The sequence below is a fragment of the Papio anubis genome, chromosome 4, assembly GCF_008728515.1.
Source record: "Papio anubis isolate 15944 chromosome 4, Panubis1.0, whole genome shotgun sequence".
In the NCBI taxonomy this organism is placed as follows: domain Eukaryota; kingdom Metazoa; phylum Chordata; class Mammalia; order Primates; family Cercopithecidae; genus Papio; species Papio anubis.
Genome location: NC_044979.1, coordinates 30,352,066 through 30,371,856, shown reverse-complemented (window position 1 = coordinate 30,371,856; position 19,791 = coordinate 30,352,066). Strand labels below are relative to the sequence as shown.

Here is a 19,791-nt window from a genome sequence, read left to right as displayed (position 1 = left end):
CACATACGCATATGCTACCCCTATTCGGGTCGTCCACCCATGGCAGATATTGCCAGTCAGTCACCGCGCTGCTTTGGCTCAGGGCTCAGATCCTTCTCAAAACAGGGATCCTTGCTACTACTACCAGTTGAGAGGATTTGGCACTTAATGGAAACCTATTTTCCATCCTTGGTCTAAGTTTGCAAAGGAGTATTTAAGTACCCTCAGGGCATCAGCCATTCTTTTATTCCGTGAAGTAAAATAACATAAGGTCTTTTTGTCTCTGATTCCTTATGGTCCCACACATTAGGCAGTATTACGTTCAGTAGAAAACCAAAGGTCTGGAGGTAATGCCAGCAAGTCCTAACCTATGCAAGATGCCTTTTGTAGACTTGGCTATGGACTGATAAAGTGATCACCAAGGGAGGGGTGACACTAGGACTGCACACATACCTCATGGATGTCTAAGGAATAATGGTTTGAGCATCTTTGCCATGTTCTCCACTTGCCATGCAGGTATTTGGAAACTAATCTGCCAACAGTGAGGGCTCTCTGCTTTTTCTCTGTTGATGCAGGTCTTCTCTCACATTGTCACTGCAACTTGAAAATGAGGGATACGGGTATGAACTATCTAGATCCTGGCCATCACAGGCTTCCTTATCCTCTGACAGAATAGCATTGCTCCTTTGTGTCTCCATACTTTCCTGCCATGACCACGACAATCCAGGATTGCCACAGATTTGTCCTTGACCTGCATTAAGTTGAAGAGTTGGAAGATAGATAGCACAGTGCCAGCAGAAGCGCTAAAGAAAGATCTAGGTGGTAACACAAGCTGGGCACAGAGGCTCACGCCTGTAATTCCAACACTTTGGAGGCCGAGGCAGGGGGATCATTTGAGGCCAGGATTTCAAGACCAGCCTGGCCAACATGGCGAAACCATGTCTCTAATGAAAATACAAAAGTTAGCCTGGTGTGATGGCACACCCCTGTAGTCCCAGCTACTCAGGAGGCTGAGGCCGAGAATCGCTTGAACCCAGGTGGCGGAGGTTGCAGTGAGCTGAGATCGTGCCATTGCACTCCAGCCTGGGCGACAGAGCCAAGACTCTCTAAAAAAAAAAAATAATAATAAATGAAAAATGAAAAAGATTTAGGTGTTAAACAAGACTGAAAAGGATAGGAAAAGGACTCCAAGAAGAAACGTTTGGAAGGGTCACTGTAGCAAGAACAGGTACCTCTTGAACCGGGAATGAAAGAACAAACTGGAAACTGCTTCACTGTGCTGTCTTCCTTTTCAGCTTAACATAATGCCTTCCTCTTCTCCCCTTTCCCTTCTCTTGATGCTGTCGAATTCTTTTTAATGGTTACCAGAAAAGGATTTGGCATTGGGTGTACAGCTAGAGGTGGAAGGTCATGCAAATAAGACCAACAGGTCCCTCCATTCCCCACCAGCAGCCTGCTTGTGCCATTTCACTTCATGCATCTCTATAGTGCTTGCAGTGCTGGGGTGCCGTTACCTCTCCAGTTAAATAAATCTCAAACCACTGACCCAGGGTTTTCATAGCAGTGCTGCAGACATATACGAGGAAATGTAACAAACAATCCATTAGCACTGATTGGATATGGATTTTTGGCCTGGCCACCTGCCACTTGGTAATTTTAGAATAGGGTCAGTTTCGGAATTGGAAGATTCCTTGTAGGAGGGGACTGGTGTTTGCTAAATAGTTGTATCTTACTGTCATGCCCTTTCACAGCCAAGCTCCCTACCTCTGGAATGAGGGGCCGGTCTCGTGGCCTGCCTGGCATAGAGGGCTAGAGCTCCTTCTTCATCAGCTTCCAGGGCTGCAGACGTGGCCATTTCCAAACACCCAGGGTGCACTTAACCACTTCCTCCTCCTAATCTCAGCATTTCCACTCTAAACACATCAGCAGCTTTTTAACTTACTTTTTTTTTTTTTTTTTTTTTTTGCCCTATGTTTTGGCCCTTGAGGTATTTGTGGGAGGAAGATGGGTAGACTGGCTGACTGTGATATCAACTGATTTCAGAATGATACAGTCACACCCTGAGTCAGTTTCTGAAGAAAAGCAAGGGTGCCGGGAGCATTGTGAAGGGCTCTCATTGTTTTCACACGTCAGTGACTGCCTGCCTTGGTTTCCCCAGCTGCAAAGTGAGGGAACAAAGCCCTCTTTTGCCTTGAGAATGCTAAAAGGTGAATACTCAGGTGTGGTGGGGAGGTTTCTAAGGAGACCCAGACCCCAGATGATGCACTGAGAGTGCTGTGTGACCTGAAGAGGGACCTGTGATCAGAATGTTTTTTTCTGTCACCAGCAACTGAATAATTACGCCCAGTTGGTGGAATAGGAGAACTGTTGGTCTGGGACCCTGAGATCTGACCATGATGTTCATAAATGGACTAAACTTTGGCCAATATTTCCCTTTCTCCATGCCATGAAATCTTTTCCATTGCCTTTTTCTGAACATGAGTAGAATACTGACTTTGGCTTCTGATCAGCAGCAGCATATCCTAAAGAGCATCTGTCCCAGAGGACTTAGGGGTTCCCTCAGTCTTTGCTGCTCTGGTTGCACTATTCCTGAGCTGAAGAAGAAAATCAGACATCAGATGTTCATCTTTGTGTTATGGGTTGTTATCCCCAGCCATCATAACCTGTGTCTTCTTGCCTGTGTGGTCGGTGTCCCTTTCACCCTAGGTTTACAGCCAGACCTCTAACATTTTGACCCAGGCCTCTGATATTCATGCCATGTCTTTTGCCCAGAGTGTTTCAAAGGACAGGCCTGCGCCCTAGATGCCATGATCTTTGTTATTTTCAAGTACGAAGCAAGATAGTTTTGCCTTATTTACTGTCTGTCTGTATTTTCTTGGCATGTCAGCCAGGGAGTGAGGTTAGTAAGGTATAGCTAGAGATTGCCCTTGAAGCTTTTGATTCTTGCTTTCCTGTCCAGAATTACAGTCAGTTGTTGAGATAGCGTATCCCAGCACCACTAATGTATGACAACTTCAAAAATTCATGAGGCCTTGGGATTCACAGCACTTCTCAATAATACAGCCTCATATCAAGAGAAGTCATATGACTCTACCTGCCCTGTAGCCCTGCTGGAGCACTGCCAGCAAGTGAGGTGCAGAGGGGCCCCTGAGACTGCCCTCCGTGGCCAGCCCTTCAGCCCTTCCAGGTGTGAGAAAGGGCTCTTCATGCCACACTCACATGTGCACCCATGCATGCCTAACACCCAGTGACTGGAAGACTGCCTCCAGGGAAATACAGCAGCCTTACACCACCCAGACAGTCTTTCATCTGTCCTTCCTCTTTCATTCTTTCACCCGCCCCCTTGTGTTTCTGTAATTTGTACAGTATCGTTGAAAGGTGTTGAAGAGATCAATAGCAATTCACCTTTTCCCTTATTGATTCAAGTGATGGCAAGAAAAAATGGCAGGCAGCACCAATTCATTTGTCATGAGCTATCCATTTCCTACCAAGCCACCGGTGACCTCTCCCAATGCCTGTTATGTTGCTGATTTACAGTTGGGATTACTTCTTTTTCCAAGCTGCTTTGATAGGAATGAGAGAACCACTGTGTTTGACTCCTGTAATCAAAGCTGGGTGAAGAAGGAGACTGCAAGTACTGAACAGGAAAATTGCTGTGGAGCCTGGTCTCCAACTCCAAGGCTTTCTTTATTTGAGGAACTCCCCACCTGTGCTGGGCTCTCTAGCAGAGGCAATACGACATCAGCTGATGGAGTTGCAGTCTCCCCCAGCACTTCCCAAGTCCCCACCCCTAGCCCCTGACCTTTTTCTAAAGGACACAGCCTTCCTTTATTATCTTTTTCCACAGAATGTAAATTGAGTGTGGTGAGTGAAAAGTCCATGACGCCTGTGAATTGGCTCTGCTTTTGCCAAAGGTGCAAAGGTGTGTCATTCCCTTCATAAGCCTTCAGGTAGTAACTTCAGCTCACCCAGGGTCCGGCCTTAGCAGGGCTGTGGGTGAAGGAAGGGTTCTTGTTCTTAGAGGGTTCTGTATCCACCAGTGATGTAGAGTGGAGACAGTTCTTCTCAGCTTTTTTCTGCCCTAGAGAAAACAATCATGGGAAGAGGGTGTGTGTGTGTGTGTGTGTGTTCTGATCAGCCTCACTGGGAACAGTCTCTTGACTCTCACTTGGGGAAAGGTAATGCGGGATTCTCCCCCCACCTCCCAAATAGGACATTTAGCTGCCACACACTTACATGCACATTTTAAAACCTGTGCATTGCGAATGGCAAATATGTATTAGTTCACTGACCTGGTGGGAGGACCAGGGTTCTTTGAATCCCAGGACTCTTAAGAGGGAAGTTGGCACTGACTACAAAGCCAAAGCTTGGTTAACCCAGCTACTGCTTCTCCTTTATGTACCATATTTTGAAGGTTGTTGGTTCTTATACAGAAGCAACTATTGTCCCCCACACCCAATGTGGTCACCAGGCCCTCTCAACTCCCATCAGTGCTGAAGTTTGCTGCTATGGCATAAAGTGAGCCAATTCCCAGAAACTCCTGCCTATGTAGAGTTTTGGCAGAGAGGCAGCATTTGGAGGGCTACCTGGAAGAGAACCCTGCTCAGCCACTTACCTGAGTGAGTTAATGGTGAGCAGTGGGAGTGGCAGTTCCCAGGGCTGGTTGTTGCCAGCATGGAGGTCGCAGTCTTTGTGTCAGCCCGAGCACACAGCCAGCCTTCTCCAGAGGAGCACTGCCATCTCAGTCTTGTTTCCTGAGCGCCGAGTGGGTTGAGGTCACTATTTTGGATGCCCCTCTCCCAGTAGGGAGATTTCACTAGAAACCCAGTGTTGCTGTGTCAGGTAGCTCTGCGGTCTGCGGATGCCAGGCCTGGAGAAGGCAGCCAGCTCTCTGTGAAGCTGGTTAATTACATGTGAAGCTGCCAGCAGGACGATTGTTTTTTTCCCATGGATCATTAATAAACCATTCTGGCCTGGCAATTCCATCATCTTCCTCAGCTTTGTCAGACAGATCTTCCTCCTTTTTAGTATAAAGCTTTAAAAATGGCTGGGAGTGGCGAGAGGGAGGGAAAAGAAAAATCTACTTCCATTTAATGCACATGTTTTTCCCTAAGCTGAAAAGTGGCTCCCTGCTTTCAGATCATCTTGGCAGCCAGAATACAAAGGGTTCAAGGCTTGCCATGGGTGGGAAGTGACTCGGCTCCTAATATTTGCAGCAAACTACAGACAAGGCCTGATATGGAGACGAGGCAACTAGTGCAGCAGATGGCAAATAGTCCTGCTCCACTGGGGCTCCAGATATGCACCATCTTCTTCCTTCAGCCAAGGCAGCCTCATTCCTGCTATGCCTGAGTACAGAAAGCATTTCTGGTTTTTTAGAAACTCCTTTTTTAGGCAAAGATGGAAGAAGGCAAAGCAAATATAATATGGGAAACTCAATCTAGTTATAGACATTTCTTTGTCAAACAAACTAAAATAGAGCTTTTCCTTTGTTGGTTAGAAAAATTTAGGAATGGAAATCTACATTTCTCCAAAGAGCATTGAGTACAAAGATAAAAACCAAATTATAAATAGAAGTGAGTATGACCCATTCAGTTTCCAAGGACTTGAGCATACAGCCTTCATAATACTGAATTATAGCCTTTCATAGATAGAAGGGATCTAGAGGTTATATAGTCCAATCAAACATTTCACAGTAATTGAGAAAACTGAGGCATAAAGAAGTTCATCACTTGATGTGCACTTTCACATGGTAAATTCATGGTGGAGCTAGTGTCTCCACATTCCTACTGTATTGCTCTTACCTTTATCCCCACAGTGCCTCACAGACAACAACAGCCTCATCATCCACCTGAAGTACAAGTAATAATTTGAGAATATGACAGTGGCATATAAAAGGGAGTAGGTGATGTGATGGAGGCAGACAGAAAAGGTGAGCGAGTGCATTCTCTTTAAATTGTATTATTTCAGTGAGAAAAGGATGGGAGCCTAAGTCAGAGAAGTCATCCAGGGCCTTGGCCTTCTGTAAGGAAACTCCTCCTAGACAGGGTTGCAGAGATAACCGCACACAGATTGAGAACTCGTGCCAGAGGAGGAGGAGTACAGGTGTCTGACAGACCTGGAATTTTCCATCGCTTTCCCTGATATGTCGTTGTAGAAAAGCTGCTGTCTATTCATGCCAAATCCAAGCTTCAGATAAGCCCAGAGGAAACCAAGGAGTGCTAAACTCTTATAAGTTGGGGGCTTTTTCTTTCCTTTTTTTTTTTTTTTTTTTTTGGAGGGGGGTTGCATTGTTTTGATTTTTGAATTGAGAGAGTTGTGGGGAGGTCATATTGCCCATCCGGGATTGCCCTCAAACTCCCTAGGTGGGACTCTAGCTCAAGCACTCTGTTCTGGTCAACTTGAGGCAGGGCACAGGGTGGGCCCATGAGTGCCATCCCTTTCCTCCGGTATTCCATGCCCCTGGACCCACTCCCTCTACTCTCCCATGAGGCTGATGCAAGAGCCATGCCATGCTGTCAGGGTCTGGGGGTCTCTCCCACCCTGTAGCAGAGGCTGGTTACCTTCTTGTTAGCAGTGATGTCTGTTTGTCTTTTAAGGGGTTGTCCAAGTGGGAGAGGAACAAGTCACATTTTCCAGCAATTTAATTTTATATACTCTGGTTTTTTTCCCCTTTTCCAAAGCACAGCTAAATGGAGCTAAACATACACATGAGGGCTATATTTAGTTCTGATGGTGTGGTAGAGTAGAGAAGGCACAAACATAGAAGTTTATCTGCTACCTAGTAAACATGGGGAGGTGTCAGGACTGGAGAATTCAATAGTAATAATAAGCATTTTTATGGTGCAATGACAGCTTTGATACAGGGCATAATTTTCTCGGGATTGCTATTAATTGTGCTTCTGCCTATGAGCGGCCCCCTGGTGAGGGGCTTGGAACACCACACAAGTTAAGCTGTATTAAACATCAATTAAAACAGCATAAAATAGAAACTGAATAAAATACGCAAAGGTCAGAGTGGCTGTCAACACGCAGACAAGGCACTGGGGAAAGAAGGGTTAGGGCCTGGTGAGCCTGGTGCACTGGCAGATTCATGCTCCCAGCTGCTGTTAGCTCCTTTGGAGCCCAGGTTTAGTAGGTTTGTTGGAGAGTGAATTACAGGACCCTCAGGTTCTCCAAGTTCAATTATCCTCAAAAGGGTTTCAGAAACTACTCGTTGCAGGCAGCAAGAGATGAAAAAAGACAACCAGATTCTACCAGCGCTGTCCAACAGAACTTTCTATGTTGGTGGAAATGTTCTTTGTCTCTGCCGTCCAGTACAGTAGCCACATAATGGATACTGAGCACTTGAAATATGGTTTATACAACTGATGAATACTCTTTATAAAATTTAAATAATTTTAATGTAAATAGCCACATGGGGCTAGTGGCCACCTCATTAGACAGCACAGGACTCTAGACAAGTCCCCTGCACATTGGGCATTTTGGCGATGTTAGGTTTGCATTGTGTTCTTCCGAAAAAGCGCACCTTCCCCCATGCCAGTGAGTGTGTTTTCTGTATAACTTTTTTTTTTTTTTTTTTTTTTTTTTGACCCTTACCTCATGCTCTTGACACAAACTTCCATATTGTTTCATAAGGGTCACACATGATGCCAAGAAATGAGAAAGGAGTCAATGCCAGATCAAGTCAGACAACCTTGTCCTTATCCTTGCCTCCTTTTCTCCTGAGAGCCCCCTAGTCAATCTAATACCAAGTGTTTTCCACTCCCAAAGAGAAAAGAAAGGAATGGCTTTGGATCTCTGGCTGAAGATCACAGACTGCAGAGTTGTCACTGAACATCTGATTAAGTTGCTGAGTCTGACCCTTGAGTTTCCCAGAATTTGCCAGGATTCAGAATTCCCAGATCATCCAGGCAGCACGCTCCTGACAGTCTTTGGTCCTTTTGGCACCTGAACTGAAAATCCCTTTTCCCATAGCTCTTTCAACACTTGTTGAATGCTTATAATGAATCCATTCATTAGGATGACACAGTATAGTGGAACAAAGCACTACACCTGTAATCAGAAATACCATGTTTAAGTCCTGGCTCTTCCACATACTAGCTATGTGACCTTGACAAAATCATTTCACCTCCCTGAGGCTTCATCTTCCCCAATAAAAATGAGTGTGTTGGACTAAATTACCTGTGGGTACTAAGGGGATGAAGAAAAAAGAGCCAGAGAAAGAGGCCCTTATTGCGAAGCCTGTGCTTCCACATAGCCTCCCCCTTCTGATGTCAGCCTGCATTTAAAGCAGCCCTTTCCTGAGGCCACTGAGAGGCTTCCAGCAAGTCTATAGTTACCACTCACCCCACCCACAGGTTGTTGTCCAGCACCACAGACACCATGAGCCAGACTGCATGGCATTACTGCCTCTGGTGGTTGTTGTACTCACGTGAACCTCAGGGAAGTCAAGACCAGTACCCTATTACTTTGGGTTATCCTCAGAGTTGCCGTAAGAAGGCAAGAGGTTCCTTGGCTTGGGCAGTGAGTCCATAAAGCAAGAGGGGTTTGATAGTTACCTGAAGTATGCAGATCTCCATGCTGGCTCGAGGGCTGTTTGCCAGCCTTCCTTTACCTAGCAGTCGCTAGTCACTGCTCCAAAGATTGTGCCTAGCCGCCCAGAGCCCCTGTGGAGCTGTCAACACTGCACAGCTCACAAAGGGCCCTGTAGCATCTCTAATTGAGGAGCTGGTGAGCGGACGCCCTCAGCAGAGGTATTTTTAGCTGCAATGATACAGCCTTATCTTTTTGCAGGACGTTTTGTTTAGTTTTTTTTGTTGTTGTTTGTTTGTTTTGTTTTGTTTTTTTAAATGAAATAAATAAGTAAAATTGAAGACTGGTACTTATACCTCAGTGCCAACACCCAAGAAGTTTTGGCACACACCATCCGCCCCCACCCCCCAAACACACACACCACAGGCCTATATAATTAATCCTCTCTAAGACCAGGTGCTGAGGCTCAGAGTTTGCCAGAATATTAGGCCAGAGAGACAGTGTGTACAGAAGCAAGAATAGCTAGAAATAGAGTGGAGAAATGATGCAGACTGGCCCAGTGCAGAGGTGCTTGAGGGCCCTGTGCGCTGCCCAGGCAGCTGGTAACTACCCTGGTTCCTGGCGTTCAGACCTTTGATGGATTTGGTGGCTCAAGTGAGTGGGCTTCAACTCCCAGGGAGAGAGTACCCTTGTAGTATACGAAGGATTCAGTTCTATGCCTTGATGACATTTAAATGCTTTTGTTTTCCTTCTCTTCATCCTGTCTGTGGCATGTCATGTTTTCCTTAGATCTGTTATTGTGTAGCATGTGATCAGGGGCTAAAGGACATTCGCAGAGCTTGCTTCAGATCCCGAAGCAGGATCAGGGTAGTGGTTCTCAACCCAGCTGTACATTGGAATCATGGAATGCGGAGGCTTAGGAAAGCTACTAATGCCTGGGCCTCCCTCCAAAGATTCTGGCTTCATCAAGCACCAGCTTTTTAACTTCCCCAGATTTATTAGTTGATACCAAGGAATAACTTTGATAATTTTGGTAGGCATAATAATGGCATTGTGGTTATGTAAGAAAATGAACATATTTTTTAGAGATGCATACTGAATGAAGTGTTTAAGGTTGAAAATGGCATCATGTCTGGGATATACTTTAAAATGCTTCCACAAAGAAAAAGGGGATAGAGATGAAGCAAATATGACAACTTTGGTAATTGTTGGATCTGGATGGTGGTTATATGGAAGTTCATTACTATCCTATTTTCAGTATTTTGAATTTTTCGTATCAGAAAAGGGTTTTAAATATATGCATATATTTTATATAAATATATATTAATGTTGAAGCTCCCCAGGCAATTTTAATGTAGAACTAAGATTGAGAACCACTAGTTTAGGGGATTAAATTTGGATCACCATACCCTGAAAGATGTGATTTGTCTTTGGACTTTGTCTAACCTAAGCCTGATCTTTCTGGATAAGTTTTCATGAGTAATCTGAACTCTTGGTAGGTGAGGGACTGGATGGCACAAAGATCAAATTAGACCTATATCTGGAATCTGACTTCAGGAGTGAACAACTAGACAGTATTGTCTCTTTCACTGGATGACCTCACTGTAACCGCCCTGCACGCTATTATACGTTGGAGTTTACCTGACTCGTCACTTGCCAGCACTGCATGTCCCATCCTATGGACCTCTCTGGCTACACCAGGGCAATGGAAGACAGCTGCAGCTGCATTGTGACACATGCCACAAGAAAGTCCCGATCCCTTAGGTGTGCTCAGCAGTTTCCCAAGTGGTATTTGCCTAAAGCTTGGGCAAGAGGACTGAAACTTGTACTTCCCCCTATTCCCAGGAGTCCACATGCCCTCAGCTCTGCATCCGTATGTGTATGAGGCCTCTTTTGTGTCCTCAGTGCCTATTCCAACTCCCAAGCACTATTTTGCTCTGGCTGCTCAGCAAGTGGGATGAACAGCAGCTTGTTGCAGCCAACCTAAATGGAGCTCTGGAGCTCAGGCTGGAAGCTTCCGTGCTACATTTACATACCACATCCTTGCTTAGGACCCTAGCTGAGCACCTCTTCATTTAGGGGCAGGCTGCTAGTTCTTCTTTCTTGGGGGGTTTTGTGATTTACACCTAAACATTAAGCTATGAATAGTTTATGTTTTCTTAAGCAATACTGAAGCAGAGGGAGAGCTATGGACTGCCCACGTCACTCAGCCAGCCAAAGGTTCACATGGCACCCTCCTTCCCATTCCCCCCAGACTCCTGAGACAGCCCTTTCAGCCAGTACCTGCCAGTGCACAGGTCACCCCCTGCACCTCTGTAGGAGGGCCTGGCTCATCTTTGTTTTCCTCACACAGTCAGAGTCAGCATTGGTCCCACACTGTCCAGTGCTACATCCAGACTCCAAATGAGGGGGCTGGTTCCTCAGCCCAGTCCTAAGAACAAGCCTGCTGTGTGGTCTCATCTGTGTTTCTTCATGGGACTCTGGACAGGAGGAGGCAGGGGCTTTTCCTGACTCTGGCTCACTCTCCAGAGTGCTCCCCCTTTATATACCTCCACTGTCCCACTCTTAGACCATATTGTCATTGTTTCCACCCAAGTGCTGAGTGCCTCGAGGGCAAGGACCACGTCTTTCATCTCCATTGTTCCCCAGCACCTGGCAGGGTGCAGATCACTATATTGGCTCTAAATAAGCAAACGAATGAATATGTGAATCACCGAAGGGCTATGGCAGGGAATGCCTTTACACTAAGGGTCAGAATCCTCACATTTAAAAATTAGTTTCTCAGTCATTTGGGATTATGAACCTAAACTGTGAAATGATCTAGAGCAGCAGTCCCCAACCTTTTTGGCACTAGGGATCAGTTTCGTGGAAGACAATTTTTCCATGGACTGGTCTGGTGAGGCAGTGGTTTGGCGATGAAACTGTTGCACCTCAGATCATCAGGCATTACATTTGCATAAGGAGCACACAACCTAAATCCCTCACATGTGCAGTTCACTATAGGGTTTGAGCTCCTATGAGAATGTAATGCCACTGCTGCTGATCTCACATGAGGCGGAGCTCTGGCGGTAATGCTCCCTGCCCACCACTCACCTCCTTAGGCAGGGCTCTAGATCAGGGGAGACCCCTGCCTAAGTTAGATTGTAGAGCAGCCTGTGACTGATGAGGGACAGCCTGTAGCTGGTAATGGCTAGAGAGAAATAACCTATTTGATATTCTTCCTACTTGCCTTTGGAATAAAGGATAATCTCTCTGTGCATTGGTTTCTCCCACGTGATATTCATAGGTCTCTGAGCAGTCTATCCTCTCTCCTACCTTGCCTGGGGCTCTGAGGAGAGTGACCTGCTTGTAGGAGGGTTTCCCTATGTTTTTCCAGGGCAGTCAGTCAGTTAACACCTGGCCAGTTCTTTTGGAAGTTACTCCTCCTGAACCTGAATGAAACTTCAGGAACAGTCACTCAGCTTAAGCAAAGCTATGTACAACAAGCACTTCTAGAGTCAGTGGTAGTACTGTCCTATCAGAAACCTGTCTGATCAGTAAGTCTTCTTGCCTCCCATTTGAGTCTAGAGGCTCTCATCCTGGGTATACCTTTGAATCTCCTGGATGTTTTTTAAGCATTGAAGGAAGTCCTGTCACCACCCCTAGAGATTGCAATGTATTTGATATAGCATCTAGATTTGATCTACACTGGTATTTATTACAGCAACAGTGCTGATAATATGAGCCTGGCGCTGAGAAGCATTGTCTCCAAGAGTCCTCACTAGAAGGAGGTGGAGTGGCACTTGTCCACCTGAACAGTCTACTGCTGGCTTCCCTTTCCCGAAGGCGGGTGGGAGAGCAGAGCACCTGTGTCGTCCTCCTTAGCTAGTTCTGAGACGGGACTCCCATATTGCGCAGTTGGTGGTGCAGCTTCCCACCCACCCACACGCCCACATACACATGCACACAAAGCCCACTGCTTCTTAACTTTGGGCAGATCTGTGGAGGGGAGATAGATATATCTGTGGATCAAGATTCAGTTTTGCTTTGGCGGGCAGTTGTGGGGAGAACAGTCCACAGCTGTGTCTGCAATTTGTTACCAGAGATGAAGATTTTTTTAAATTCTAGCTCAAGGAATGCTTCCCTGTATCCATCCCACCAGCTCCCAAGCATCACATCCTACCTATTGGTAGCAGAAGAGCCTGCCTTAGCAGTGAGAGGCAAGGCCAGACACCAGTTGAAATCCCAGACAGCTTCCTACCCTCCCTCTATATCTTGTCAGATATTTCAAGCTTTAAGTCCTTATTTGTGCTCTGCCTACTTGGCTGGCTGTTCTTGCACTTGAGCGGCTTGTTTGCCTGGACAGGTCCAAGCTGTCTGAGCCATCAGCAGCTGCACCTCCTCCCTCGCGCCTTCTGTCTGAGCCAACCTTGATTCACGGTAGTGCAGATGGCCCCAGCCATACCCAGGGATGTCTGCCACTCCCATCCTCTCTCCTGCCCTGCTTTCCCAAGATGAAGGCGCTGGGTCAGACCTTGCCTGCAAGTCAACCTGGGGCTAAAATGAAGACCACTCTTGGTTCATGTTCTGGCATATTAATCAGGGTGACATGATAAAAAGAATTTATCTGAAACTCAAAGAACAGGGCAAGGTTTGAGTTCATATTTTGCAGAAAACACTTTCCAGCCTTCATCAGAGCTAATCTGTTTTTGCAGATGGCCTTAATCCCACCCACTTTGCTCCCTAAGTATTTCTGGGAGCTGAGAGTCAAAAAAGCAGGTGTCAGAAATCACCTTTCTTCCTTTTCCTACCCTTACCCTATTTTAATATAGATTTTGGCAACTTCTCAAAGTACCAATGCTTAGTTTTTCAGTCTGGTTCAAGGTGCTTAAAGGTAGTGTCCTGTAATACACCATTATAATCAATTAGTTTCCCTTCTCCTTGTCTCTTTCCAACAGAAATGAAACCATTGGTAACAAGTATAAGAGAGGGGTCATGGGTGACCTTATTCAAGAGAAAGATATGGCTGCAGTAGCCCCAGGACACCACTCTGCCTTTCACCATTGCTGGCTTATTGGTGAGCAGCAGAAATTTGGAGCTGTACAGGAATCAGATGTCCCACCTGGCAGGCTCTGCCCGAGCCAGACATAGCCATCCACTCTGGCAGCAGCCTATCAAAGGGACAGAATCCTGGGGGAGCTGTCTACCACACTGCCCCTTCCACATTAGGTAGGGCCATGCAATGTAAATAGATCATTTGTATTTACATTTGGGTCATCTGCAAACCAAAGGGATCTCAGCAGCTGTTGGAATGCCATTGATACAGCCATACCAACATTTATATTATTCACTCTGATGCCTAGATTGCTATTACTGACATTATTTTAAGGCTTTTTCTCCCTTAGAGAAAGCTCTTCCAGCCCTAGGCTGCTTAAATAAGGAGGAACAACTTTTTTTTTTTTTTTTTTTTTTAAAGAGACAGAGTCTTGCTACGTTGCCCAGGCTGGTCTCAACTCTTGGACTCAAGAGTTTCTTCCTCCTCAGCCTCCCTAGTAGCTAGGACTACAGACGTGCACCACCCTGCCCAACAAACCTTTTTTTTTTCCATTGAGGAATATTGGGATTAAGATATATTATGGACTTTCTATACAACTTGGGGTGTTTTCTTCAGGATAAGTATATTTTTAATCTTTAATAATGATAAAATACTTTATTGGCACCTAAGGAACAATAAAATACTGACTAAGAGGCCTGAAGAGGCATCTGCTTCTATCTCTAGAATTTGAAACCAGTCATTTGGTTAGCTCTCATGCTGGAGTGTGCATGGGGCCGTGTGGGTGGCAGAAAATCAAGGGGTCTCATTCCACTGAAATATCATTGTTACCTCAGCCTATAGCTGGTGTCTGGCCTCTTCTCTCCAATTTGGTAAGGAAGCAAGCTCCTTTACCAAAGGGTAGAGCACCTAGGCAGAACACCCAGGAACCTTTTTCTTTCTCTAAAGTCACATGATAGATCACACCAAAGCAGTCAATTTCTTGTTCTTCATAACTGCCCCTATCCTCCTTGTGCAGATTACATGTCTTTTTCTCTTCCTGTTACAATTGTTACTTAACCTCTTAACCACAGGAAACTTGCTTTCTTGGATCCATTATTTTCTTGTGTCTGACCAAATCTTAGTGATCTGCCTGCTTTTGTTTTTGATCCAGAAATTCTAGTCATTTGGAAGTACTGGACCAACGGTCAGCTATAGGCATAGTCCAGGTTCTTGAGTTATAGGTCCCAAGGACCTGAATTGACAATATTTGTCTTAGTCCTTAAAATAACCATCAGATTCACTGCCAGAAACTTTAGCCATCTACAAAATGTGGCAGATACACTACCACCCCCCCACCCCCACCCCTGGTTATGTCAGAGAACATCCCTGAACTGCTCAGCACAGTGTAGAGGGGACAGCAGAGCTCCAAGAGGGATCCTGCCTTCCTCATCCTGCAGTGAGGTGTGATTCGGAAGAGCACACAGCATGCCAGAGGCTTGGAGGTTAGGGTAGGGAGGTTCTTCCCCCTGTTCTCATGTGGCTTACCTGCAAACCTGCCTAGATGGGGACTTACAGAGGGCTCTCATCACCCCAGAGCTGCTTGGACTGCTCAAATCAACTATTTAGCTGCTTGCTGCCAGGATGTCCAGGACATGAAGGGGGCTGCATAAGTACAACTACTAATCGCCCAGGAAGATGTTTTCCTGTTGCCCCAGTACAGGGCCACCTCTCAGGCTCCATGTGTTGCATTCATTAAAGTTTTAGACATGAGAGATGGCTCTGTTCTCTCTGGGGAACAAGTCAGGAAAAGATTGCCGAGCTGACTCTTCCCTGGTCTTAGTTCCGAATGAAAAGCCTGCCTTGCGGCCTTCAGCATCTGCTACTCCCCGTGCCACACCTGATCCCATCTCAAGTCATTTCACACCAGCAGAGGGAAGCCCTGTTCCAACTCCAGCAGCAGCACCACTCGGGGGCGGAGTGGGGGGCAAACTCTTTACCCTTGTGGTATTTTGTAAACTGCAGCAGTGAGGTCTGAACTTCCAGGAGGGAAATGAAATGACCTTGGGTGACAGGTTCAGGACAGCCAGCATTTGTCTTGGTTGCTGGTTTCCACATGTTAAATGCTTCTAGTTGCTCCTGACCTTCCTTGCCTGCCTTTGTTGGTCAAGTCCTATAGGCACTGTGGCATTTGTGCAGGGAGCAGGGGAGAGGAAGCTTTTCTGCTTTACTCTGGCACCTGACAAGGGCTTTCTATCCAGCACTGGCATTGCCAGTGGGGAACTGCTGAAGTAGCACTCTAGAGAATCACCCGGGAGACCCCTCTGTCTCCTGCCAAGCTAAACAAACCCTGCCCATGCACTCTTCTGAATCACACCTCATTGCAGCTTTGTTCCTTCTTACCCGGTACTGCTCAGGGCACCGCCTTACGGGAAAGTCCTGTGTGTCAGCAAGAGAAGCACTTGAGGAGAAACAAATTGATATAGGAAGGGGGAGTGCCGCCCAGTCATCTTTTAAGTAGAAAGAAAAGGTCATCAGAGCTGTCTGGGGTGCAGGTTGGATTACTGTTGACTCTGCCTTGCTGTGGCAAAAGGGCCAGCTCACTGGGTCCAACCCTGGGCATTGCCAACCCCATCCAGCTGCTGCAGCCCAGCACAAAGAAAACACATGCTGTGTACACAGATGGGTTTGCATGTCAGCATGAGCCCATTTTTAGCCTTTGCCCAGGAAGGGCAGTTCACAACACAGTAATTTAATTAAATTCGCCTCCCTCCATGACCCACATATTTGAAGAGGTTTGGGGGGAAATGAATCTGGCTGAGGAATATGACCCTGTCGCTCTGGCACTGCCCCAGAGCCGAGCCACAGTACCATAAAAGGTCTCACCATCCTGAATACGACCCAGGGCATCTGTCTGCACTGCAGGCTCTCTGGCCGGGCTGCCTGCTGGCACATCTGGCAAAGCAGCCTCTGGAAACAGTCCGTCTCTATCACAGGGAAGCCACCAGGGGCAAAATAAGGGACTCCCTACCCCCTACTCAAGACCTGCTGGCAACAACTTTAGCAGTAACTCACAATATTAGCTTTCATCACAGATTTCAGTGTATTTAGAATGGAGAGGGCACAATAAGAGAACCCCCTACCCTCAGCTAACACTGAAGCCTTAATAACAGTTATGATCCTAACTTCATTGCTGTTAAGGCCACATCCCTGTACTTCTGTCCTGGAAATGACCAGTATTTAGGGACCTGAAATTGAATCCCTTATCCTTACATCCCATGAACTTATTACCACATTTCACATCTCAAATGCCCATTAGTTTTGTCCATTATGCCTTAGCTTAACCCACACTCCAAACTCCAAAGACCTGTCCCTCCCTCCCAGCCAGCTAGTTCCTCCTTGAACTGAGTTCATCAACTCATCAGGAGGCCACTTCTCCTGTGGTCAGCCCCTGGTCCAGAGAATCTGCCCGTGATGGGTAGTCCTTTCTTACTGCTAACCTGTAACCTCTAGGTCCGCCTTTTCTGTCCTAAGTCAGCTGTACCAAGCCTGCTAGGGAAGAGCATTCTCTCTGGTTATCTTTCTCTCTCCCCATCAATAGCACATCCTCCTGGCTAGCTAATGTCTCTTGTGTAATGATAGCAGCACCTCTGAGAGAAAGGGAATTTCTCTGGCACAGTTCGTCTCAACACCAGCATAACACAGGCTGTTGCTTAGGAGTGGGAATCATTAGAGTCAGGCCATTATTGGAGGGGACCGGTCTCTAGGGGAGCTAGCAGAAATTACCGCTCCTTAATAGATGGAAACTCATTTGCCTGAAGCCCCCGCCCTCCTCTTTATTTTCTCTGCATTCCTCACCTCCCATTGCTTCCCAGCTTTGAAGTTGAAAAGAGAGGTAACTCCACCCAATGCAAGATGGCAAATTTCTGCTAAATTAACTTGGTTAGAAGAAATCCTTGCCTGAAAGCACTGTTCTTTTAGAATGTTTCTATTGGGACTTCACTTGAAGCCATCATGAAGGACACAAATTCTAATTAAATGTATGTGATAAAATTATAGCCAGGGCCACTCTGTTCCCAAGAGAGGATCTGTTGTGATGGAAGGAAGAGGAGACAATTTCCTAGCTTCCTGGACCCCAGTTTCAGGGTAGGCCCCTGAGTCAACCTGGGCTGCCAGAGCTTTCCCTCTGAGGGTCCCTTTGCTTACACAACACTAGGAAGGCCAGGGAGGAAGAGCAGGACTCCGGGCTTCTCTGCTTCTCCAAGGGTCTGCATGACCTTGAACAGACCTCTAACATGATTTAGCTTTCTGCAAGCCCTCCTGGCATGTTGGGATAGATGTTACCTTACTACCCTGCACTCTTGTAGAGAGAAGGGGAAGGCCATGGAAGCAACACATGCCCCTTTTGGTTTATTAGCTGTGGGGCTGCCATCAGAACACACATGCCCTGAAGAGAAAGGAAAGTTGCCTGATTTCTCAGCTCTTCCTGTTTGAGTGAAATTGTGAGTGGGCACCATCTGTCTCAGAGCATTAAGCACAGATACAGTACTGGTGGGAAAGGCCTTCCCCCATCCCAAAAGGGAACTATAAAGGATTGCACCAAAATGCAAACTCCAGGGGACACTAATCACTTTGCCATTTCTGTAAATGGCGCCCCCTGGAGTTGTAAGTCATGGTGGCCCTGCAGGTGCTCAGCAATTGTGCTAGATCGCGAACCCAGAGACCACAGGTAGGGTCTCTGCATCACCAGCTTTGTGACACCTGGGCAAGGCACATCTTCCTGGGCTTCATTTTCCTCATAAATAAAATGTGAGGGTTCAACTAGATATTCTGAATTAACTTGGAAGTTCTCATTGCTCTCTCCACATCCCGGAAGTTAGGAACCATGAACCTGTGTTCTGTCTCAGTGTCCATTGCCATCCCCAGGTCAGCCAGCCTTGATAACACACCCAGAATGAGAAGGCACCCTCGGCTGACATGACACCACTAGTCGGAGTGGATGTGGACTTACACATGAAGGGGGAAGGATTAAGGAAAGGGAAAACCTCCAACAGGCACAATGGATGGAACAGCGAGCACACAGAATGGGCCTATGCCTTATTCTTCTTGTGTTCATCCTGCTCTGTGGCTTCAGAGCCTTTTTTCTGACACATTTGCACACAGCACCTCCAGTGCTTGCCGTCTCTCCCCCTCATGAGAGAAACAAAATGAAATGCAAACATGCTTTGAAACAGCACAGTCTTATCCTGTCCCTCTGCATCCCCTCTCCTCGTTTCTAATAGAAAAAAATACTAGCCGGGCGCGGTGGCTCAAGCCTGTAATCCCAGCACTTTGGGAGGCCGAGACGGGCGGATCACAAGGTCAGGAGATCGAGACCATCCTGGCTAACACGGTGAAACCCCGTCTCTACTAAAAAATACAAAAAACTAGCTGGGCGCAGTGGCGGGCGCCTGTAGTCCCAGCTACTCGGGAGGCTGAGGCAGGAGAATGGCGTGAACCCGGGAGGCGGAGCTTGCAGTGAGCTGAGATCCGGCCACTGCACTCCAGCCTGGGCGGCAGAGCGAGACTCCGTCTCAAAAAAAAAAAAAAAAAAAAAAATACTCTTCCCTTTCCCTGGTTCCTTCAGCAGCCTCTTTCTTAGGTTATTTTTTTTCCTCCCTCTTTTCCTACTCCATCCAGACTTCCCCCTGCCCTTCCTTAAAGAGATAAAATGGAAGAATATGCAGTCGTGTCAGAAGGATGCCATTGTCAATTCACACAGGCAGACACTAATAGGATAAAGTATTATCTGACTTCCTTTAAGTCCAGAAATTAAGTCTTCTTGCAATGGTAATAGATTATAACTTATAACCACTGTGGCTGGCAGGCTGCAGAAACAGGCTGTTAGTATCTGAGGCCTCAGCTCCATTTCTGGGCCTATTGTGAGGGATGCACTCAGCATTCCTCCAAACACAGCTGCATGATCCAGGGAACTGGCACTTGGCTCCTGGCTAGAACTGCCTTTGTGGACAGCTGCCTATAACTCATTCAGTTCACCTGCCATGGGAGAAGCTGTCTGAATGGTCTTAATGAACCTGGATGAGTGGGCAGGTAAAGGGAGAAAGCCAGGGCCTTGAAGACTGGGAAGAAGTAGCCCGAGGCAAGGAAACCAAACTTTGTACAGGGAACAGTTAGTGTGTGAAAGCTCTTCTCAGTCATCCTTGCTGACTCATTGAGCAGGTAGAGTGACTTATCTAGTGACTAAATCAGCACCAAGTTAGAGACAG

General features: G+C 46.6%; 1 protein-coding gene and 1 long non-coding RNA gene across 2 annotated transcripts in view; one reads left to right on the top strand and one right to left on the bottom strand.

The window, feature by feature from the left end:
- Positions 1 to 19,791, top strand: part of SND1 (staphylococcal nuclease and tudor domain containing 1) — a 438,879-nt gene that overhangs the window by 346,032 nt on the left and 73,056 nt on the right. The window lies entirely within an intron of this gene.
- Positions 1,922 to 18,900, bottom strand: LOC116274665. Its single transcript, XR_004183429.1, has 2 exons — positions 4,595 to 18,900; positions 1,922 to 4,060 (listed from the first exon to the last, which is right to left on the bottom strand). It is a non-coding gene; the product is annotated as an uncharacterized LOC116274665 (long non-coding RNA).